The 8,487-nt window shown below is 52.0% G+C and overlaps 1 pseudogene; it reads right to left on the reverse strand.

Annotated features, from left to right (window-relative positions):
- Positions 1-3,121: 3,121 nt before the first annotated feature.
- On the reverse strand, positions 3,122-6,970 carry LOC123497070 (E3 ubiquitin-protein ligase At4g11680-like; annotated as a pseudogene).
- Between the last annotated feature and the right edge of the window lie 1,517 nt (positions 6,971-8,487).

The raw sequence follows: 8,487 nt of genomic DNA on the forward strand, positions 1-8,487 counted from the left end.
GCCTTGGAAGAAGCCTGGGAAGCTGACCGCCGCCGCGAGATCGCGGAGAAACGCTGGTGGGAGCTCTAAGCCTGGAGCACCTCCTTGGAGCAGTAGGTGGAGGCGCACCAAGCTGCCCTTGCATCGATGCGGGGGACGCCTGCCGAGGAGGAAGAGATCCTGAAGCATGAGGAAGCGCTGGCGCTAGAAGCTGTGGAGCGCGGCCTTGAGCTCGAGCGGTTGGAGACGAGGGAGCGCCAAGTCGCCCAAGCGGAGGATGTTGTTGGTGCGCGCGAGGCCCGGGACCAGTGGGAGGTTGACCGTCGGGTGGCCGAGGCTCGTGCGGATCTTGAGGGTAGGCTCGACCTGAAGCTGGAGTTCGTAGAGGCTGAGGCTGCAGGTCGAACTGCTACCCTCAAGTCCAGGTTAGCTGAGGCGGAGCGGCGCGAGGAGGCCGCCGCAGCCGCCCTGGTCTCGGCGCAGGCTGAGCTGGCCTCCACCCACGCCGAGCTGCTCCCTCTTCAGCAGCGGGTTGCCGACGCCGAGTCCATTGCGCGGCAGAATAGGGAGGAAGTGCTTCGGCGGCGGACACTGGAGCGCGTGCACGCCCCCATGCTCCAGGGCCTCAGGAACAGGGCCAACATCGCGCTGGGCACATCTGCGATGAAAATGCCCCTCATCCCCACGTGGACGACTACGCCAGTCACCTCCTCTTCTTCACCGAGGTGGTGACGCGCCTGGAGAACCGTTCCGAGAGGGCTCGCCAGCTTGTTGAAGAGAGGAGTCGCAGCTTGCTCGGGCGCACGTTCTCCCACGTCTTCAGCTATCTCCAGAACACCTATCCCAATTTCGACTTTGACGCCACCATTGCTCCAGTTCCGGAGGCCATTCGGGGCGACCTGGCGCGGTGGGTGGAAGACAATGTGGACGCGCTGGTCAGGGCCTTCACCTCCGAGGACGACGCAGTGGTGGTCGCGGCGGACGAAGGCGACATGGTTGACGATGGTGATGGCGGTGCCGTTGAAGGTGATGATGATGCCAGCGATGGTGACAGCGACGCGTCTGAAGGCGACCCGGGGGATGCGGCGAGTGACATGTCTGATTGATTCCGTGTTTCCCTGCTGTTTATCCTGCACGCAAAAGCTCGGGCGCATCCCCAGAGGTTGTAAGAGCATTTTGGGAGGGGAAGCCCCTCATGTAAACAGATACTGCCCCTATTTTTGGGCCAAGCCGAACATGTGCCTTCGTGCGTTCACGAGTCCCGTGGCGAGTTTGCTGCTGTAATTTACCTTGACCTGGGCAGGTTGCGAACTGACTCATGAGGTTGTGAGTTCCTGAGAAGTTCCTGAGGCGCCTGTAGATCCGCCCGAGAGGACTTCGTGAGGAGCAAGCGCCAGCTGTGGTAGGGCATGCGCGCGGCGCATGCGTGCCATGCCCAGCCCCGCTCGCGAGGGGCTCGCGAGGGGAAAGCAATAGGCGCGAACTACGAATTAAGGCAAGAACCAGACAACAAGAAATCGCTCGAACGAGAAAAGGAACCCCCCGCACGCATAAATGAAAATTCAACTTCAACTTAAATCCAAATCCAGAAGGCAGGGCTACAGAAAAGAGATCCAAAGCAAATGGCCGCATCCGGCACCTAGTCTAGTCTTCTTGTCTTCGAGTCTTCTCACCAGCGCGGAGCTAAGTGCTACCACTAGGACGTGGGAGGGAGCCCCCGAGGCCCAAGGGCGGCACTCCTGAGGCTCCGGGGCATGTACAACCCCACTCATTATTACGTGAGAGTGTCAAGAGCAGAGACCTTCACAGGCGTGAGCCTTACTTCATATCGCCAAACGAGGGCCCTGCCTTGCGCCACCCTTTACCACCGTTGGGACGACCGGAAACTTGGACGGCACCAAAGGGGGCAAAGGGGACGCCAGCGGCGCCCTCGGCGACCACGGGTCCTCTGCCGGGGGAGGGCTCGCCGGCGCCTCCTTGGTAGAGGACCTACCTCCGGGTAACGCCTTGCTCCGTGCGACGCGGGGTGGGGCCTTGCTCCTGGCTCCCCCCACGCAGCCCCCAGCGAGCCTCTCCTAGTGGGACGGGTACCGCCATGCCAGAACTGTCGCCTGGTGCTGTGACCTGATTCACTTGCGATTCATGGTTAGTGTAAGCCCGCTCCTGGGGGATTAGTGGTACCCGGTAGCTGCTGTCGACGGCGTGGTTGGTGGGGCTCTCGGGAGGCTCCTGGAAGGCCTCAGCTCCTAGCGCCTCCTCTTCCCAGCCTGGCTCGAGGAACGAGCCGGGGTCATCTCCCGGTGTGTACTCTTGGTTCATCATGCGGGGCACGTAGGCCTCCAAGGCCGTTGCCCCGAAGACCTCGCCGAAGTGCCCCACGCTCCACGTCGCCCGGCCGATCACGCCGTCCTGAGGGTGGTAGGGTGGTGCCCTGCTGGGGCCGTGTGCGGCAACACTCGTGCCCGCACCCATAGGGGGTGGTGCGGGTGCGATGGTGCAGTCGGCGCCATGGGTCGCACTGACGTCGATGAGACCCCCGGGCGCACTCGGGGGCAGGCGGGCGCGGCGAAGCCCGCCGTGGGATTCGGCCGCTGCCTGGGGCGTGAGCTGGTAGCAGAAAGGCGGCGCTCCCATGGCCGCTGCGTCCAGTAGCTCGGTGACGCGTTCCAGCAATGCATCCCCGCCGCTCTCCATCAGCCGGCACCGTAGCAGCTCCCGCGCCACCGTGAGCGCAGCCCGCATGTTCGCCTGCTCCCGCCGGGTGCGCGGCGCCATCGCCGCGGCGTGGCTTGCGGCCATTGTAGCAGCTCACGCCGGTCGCGGAGTAAGGGTGGACGGCGCCTGGCCGCGCCGCCCGTGCCCCGCAGCGTTAGGTGGTGCTCGTGCCGCCTGGAGCGTGGGGTCGAGATCTTCCTGGGTGGACGACGCCACCAGGGCTGGCCAAGCTGCCCAGCGGTCGGCGTTGGTTCTTGGGTCGCCGGACATCGGAACCGTGGAGCGTCGGTGGATCAACTGGCGGGGAGAGGCTCCGGCGCACCCCTACCTGGCGCACCAAATGTCGGATCTAGGGTTCCGGCAAAACCCTTAAGGTTCGAACACTGGGGTGCGCGCGAAGATCTCTCCCTCACCGATCACGCCCTCACACACTTCACGATCTCTAGGCTAAGCACGACGAACTCACAACACACGAGACACAAGATTTATACTGGTTCGGGCCACTGTTGTGGTGTAATACCCTACTCCAATGTGGTGGTGGTGGATTGCCTCTTGGGCTGAGGATGAAAAGTACAAGGGGAAGAACAGCCTCCTGAGGAGAGGTGTTCTTGTGCTTGGTGGATTTGTGGGTGTAAGGATGAACTGGATCTAGTCCAAGGTGAGGTGAGTTGAGACTCAGTTGCCTCCTTTTGTGGTGGCTAGCCCTATTTATAGAGGCCCTGGTCCTCTTCCCAAATATTGAGCGGGAAGGGATGCCAGAACGGCCAATTTGAAAGGGGACAGCTAGTACAGCTTATCCTGACAAAAGTAGTCTTCGCCTGCCAAAGGCTCTGGTGGTGATGCCGCCTTGGGCTCCACGGTGACCTCCATATTGCCGTCCTGCTGGTCTTGGTCTCGTTGCACCGATATGGAAACCTTTGCTTGACGCCTCGGTACTCCTCGCCTGCGCTTGCCTCCTTAGCACCAAAGAGGAAGCAAGGACACTGTGCGCGTTGGCGCCCGCCTGGCCTTGGTCGTCATGGCTCACGTCATGAGAACCTCGCGAGGTTTGCCTCGCCTTGATCTCTCCGCCCCTCGCGAGCCAGCCTGGTGAGGCCGCTCCCGAGGAGGTCTTGTGTCGTCCGCCTTGTGAGGGTCTTGAGTGCTAGCTGGTGAAGATGGGCCGTACGGGCCCGCTTGTAGAGCCATGCCGTGGGCCGCAGGCAGGCGAGTCTGGGGAACCCCGTTCCCAGAACGCCGACACCAACCACAGGAACTAGCATACCTGATCAGTTACAGCATACAAGATGGCAATAATGCAAGGTAGGAAGCAACAGACAACAATGCCAATCAAACAAGCAAGGCCAACACAAAATACCACAAAGAAAACATCAAATGCGAGAAACACAATTGAGAGCCTGCAACAAAAAAGCTATGTTAGAAAACAAGCACAAATATTAAGAAGCATGGCATCATTCGGATGCCAAGACTACTTGAGACATACCAGTAAAGTTGAGGAGCATCTTGTGATAAAGCCTGACCACCTGCAGATACCCAATAGAATCCAATGATCCACCATATGAAGGAAAACATCGTGTTTCCAGACTCCAAGTGCTTGACAATACAGGACAAAGTAATCTAGCTCATAAGCTATGCGTAGGATGGTAAAATAATTAACATTTAAGCATGATAGAGGCGAGGGTGTCCCGATCTTTCGATGAGATGATAACTATCGATTTGGTGGAGTAGACTTTGACGATCCGACTACAAACGTGCACGACGTTGCGCCTTAGCAATCGCTAAACCAACTCCGAGAGGTTATTGACCACACCGGAGCACAATCAACCTGACCACGAAGGTCTATTCCTGCAAGCAATTGAAGAACAAGCAAGAATATGATAATGCAATCTGAATATTGTGAATAAAGATGAAGTATTGATAAAGGTGGGGATCCGAAAGTGGTCTTGGTCTGGTTGTTGGACACAAACGAAATACACGAAGTTGCAATGGCTAACTTTTAACTAAACAAATCCCAAAGTCTAAACGACGCCCTAAGGGTTGTATATATGGAGGAAGAGGGGGGAATTTCGTGGCCCTTGGAGGAGGGGTCCGAAACCAACCCTAACTCTTGTTTCCCCACACATACGGACTCTAAAAATAGCCTATACTTATGTATTTCGAAATTACATGGGCCTGGCCCAATAATAAGGTGATGCAGCACCTAGAATAGTCTCTGGACGAAATTTATGAAGTGGCATCTTGTATATTTCGTCCAAGGCTTCATGCACTCATTATGGTGGCTTCAAAGTCCTGAAATCATCAGTTGTAACTCCATTCTTGTTCCCCTTGCGCATGCCATCATCTCCATGGTTGGTCTTGCTCCAGTGTTCATCCCTCTTATCCATGCCAGGCCCTTCATTTGTAAGCAAAACAAATGTATCCAATTTAGGCAGCATCATATTCTCATGAACATTAGAACCATTACCAAGAAACGAAAGTACCTGATAATTCAATTGGCGTGCGCGAGCTCTAGTAATTGGTCTAGTATATGTAGTAGTAGGGGCTGTGGGTGTAACAATGGTATTGATGTCCTCATCAAAGCATTAAAGTAACTAGCTCATAGTGCAGAATTACAGAGAATAAACAAATGTTTATCTAAAGAACATGGAAACAAACAATACACGTAAAATGAATACAATGACGGTAACAATTAAATGATACACATTTTAGCATTGGACATGTTTCAAAGAATCCATTTACATGGTTCAACCATAATTCCATATTTAACAATCTCAAACAACCAACTCAGGAAGGAGGCTCAAAAATCCTATCTACATTTGTGCAATCCATCATGGATGATACTTCGATCAATAATCATTTTTAGTGATCAGATTGCAATCAAGTGCTAATCACAAGCAACTGAACCTTGACAAATGGAATAGAAGAGTGAGCACATATTCATCATCTAACATAGGGATCACGTTCAACAGAACCAGTCCTGAAAAAGATAAGGATTGGCAGAGAAGTGAACTGGTCACTAAAACTACGCCCACGGCAGAAAACTACACTAGTAAGCCATTTTCTGGTTCCGTTTTACATGTCACCCTTTCTACCATAAATGACCCTCAAGATAACCCCGCTAAGAGGGCAAAAGATCCACTGCTTGTTTAGAGGGAAGGGGAGTTTAAGTGGGAAGGGGAATGGGAGTTGAGGGTGCCAATTCCCACCGATTTGTTTCCATGGGGGAACCCTGTTAATTCGTGGGGAGGCCTTCATCCTGAACTAATTCCCATCATACCAAACAAGGGAGTGGGAGTAAAATTATACTTCCCACGCCTAATACCTTGACGAACTCCCTTGTGCAAACTACCATTCCCCTGCCCAAAGGTTACCAAACAGGGTCACTACTAAAACCTACAAAAATAGGCTTTGCTTGATGTTGACTAGTCTGCTCTCGTATATTTCTTAAAAGAAATCAAAATAAGTATAATTTCCAAGAATATTACATAGAATGTGCCAACTAGGCCACATAAAGAACTGAGAGCAGACAGAACAATCTAAAGCTGAAGATAAAAAAATAGGGAATAAAGCTGGTGATAGTTGATGTGGCAATATTATTACTGTAACAATAAATTAATTTATGTAATCAAATTCACTTAGTATTTGGAAGGAACAGAGCAAAACACGAACCTGAGCTTGAAATCCCCATCTCCCGCATCATCCTGCTGCACTCCAGCCCCACCCGCGCGGCAACGGCGCCTGTACTCGACGACGACGCAGAGAAAGTGAAGGAGACACTACAGCACGTAACCGGCAAGCAAGAAGCAGAGTGGGCCGGCGGGGCGCTCCGTGAGGGAGGCGGCGAGAACGGCTGCTGCCACAGCGACGAAAGCGAGATTCCAGAGCACGTCAAGCACGACGACAGGCTTGGAGTAGGCCCAGTCAGCCTGGCGCTCCTCGAGGTGCTCCGCCGCCGTCTCCCGCACTGCCATCGACGGCTCACGCATCAGGCGGCGGCTGCCCATGCGTTGTAGGAACCGCGCTGCGCTGCGGAGGCTCGGCAGCCACCCGACGCCGTTAGCCGTCGCGAGGGAGGTCGGGGAGGAGGGGCGAGGACGGCGAGGAGTCGCCGGAGCGACCGGGGAGGTGGACGCCATGGCGGATGCGAACCCTAAGGAGTTGTTCTACTACCCCTGACAGGGTGTTTGGCAAGAAGGGGACGGTAGACCATAGGATAACGGGAACTAGATGAAATGGCGCGCTCATAGTCGTCTTTCTTCGCATGCGATTCTATGTGGACTTAGCCGTGCTTTTAAAGGTAATAGCATCGCAGGTCCTACAACTTGTCTTCAATGTGATGGTTTGGTCCTATAACTTGCAAAAGGCAACTATTTGGTCCTAACACTTGCATCAGATTTGCACATTTAATCCTGGACCTATCAGAAGCCACCAACTGGACCAGACAGTCGGTGCTGCATGTTTTGCAAATAACCCCCTGCTGTTTGTCAAAATCAATCCGTAGGACACCTCGTGGCCGTGGAAGGAAATATCACCTGAATCCAGAGTGCGGCGTGACCGTGCTGTGCTTGGGTCCGGCGGACGGGAGGGACGACAGCGCTCGCTTGGTAGTGTGTCTTGCACAGAGAGCGCGACCGCACATATGTGAAGCGGTGAACGTAGTACGTACGTGTCACCATCACCATGCCTGCTGCAAGGCTGCAGCAAAAACTGTTCATTGATCTGCAAATGCATATTACGCGTGCTCCGATTGATTAATTACATGATGGTTGGCCGGTCTTGTTTCAGACCATGATGGCCTTGTGTTCAGAACGATGATTAAACTAAGGCACCTACGCGTATGACCCTCTCCAAGCTTTACAGTGTTGATTATTCGGTATATACTAGTACAGGCTAACATACGCTTTGCCGCGCTGCTCTTCACTCGTGTGATTAACTCTTTTATATCGATATATAGTAGATTATTAAAATCGAATGTTTTATTTGAATTTTATCCGTCTTGACCGGTGTTTTAATGATTTTTTTAACATTCGTATATTATGTCATCAGCCAGCCCACAAAGCTCTCGCTCACTCATCTTGGCTCCTTGCTCTTCTCGTCCACTTAGCATTTTTTTTCCGCTCGCCCAATTGCTAGCTTAAAAAAGTAGCTCTGTTTTCTTTAAAAGAAATAGTTTAATTAAAACCACTCGCCCCACTGCTATCTCGAAAAAAGTGGCTCTTCTTTATTTGAAAAAGTAGTTTAATTAAAAGATGTTCAAGGATTTAAAAAATATTATTAATTTAAAACTCATGAATTTTAGAAAACATCCATAAATCTAAAATATATTCATGGATTTAAAAAAATTGCAAGTTAAAATAAATCTTCAAATATTGAAATATTCACAAACTTTAAAATTGACCGTGAACTTTAAAATTTCTACAAATTTAATAAATATTAATGAATCTAGAAAAGTATGTTTCAAAAATATATGCTTCTTAATATTCTCAAATTTTAACAAACACTCATGAATTAAATGTGAAAAAAAAGAGAGAATAAAACCAAACAACACACAACCTTAGATGTGGGGCTCTCAGCAACCCCATAGTCCCCAAAGCACCACAATATTTCAAATAATGGAAGTTCAATATCTCTACTATAGATCTAACTATCACACGCAAAAAAAATAAAAAAAAAAATCCCCGCCAATGTTCAACTGAAAGGCGGCGAGAGGCAGTGTCTCATTTCTTTTAGATACGAGCGGGCGATGGAATCAATCGAGCTTCGATCCCTTGGAGCTTATTAGTAACTGTATGA

Source organism: Aegilops tauschii, chromosome 2 (genome assembly GCF_002575655.3).
Source record: "Aegilops tauschii subsp. strangulata cultivar AL8/78 chromosome 2, Aet v6.0, whole genome shotgun sequence".
Lineage (NCBI taxonomy): Eukaryota > Viridiplantae > Streptophyta > Magnoliopsida > Poales > Poaceae > Aegilops > Aegilops tauschii.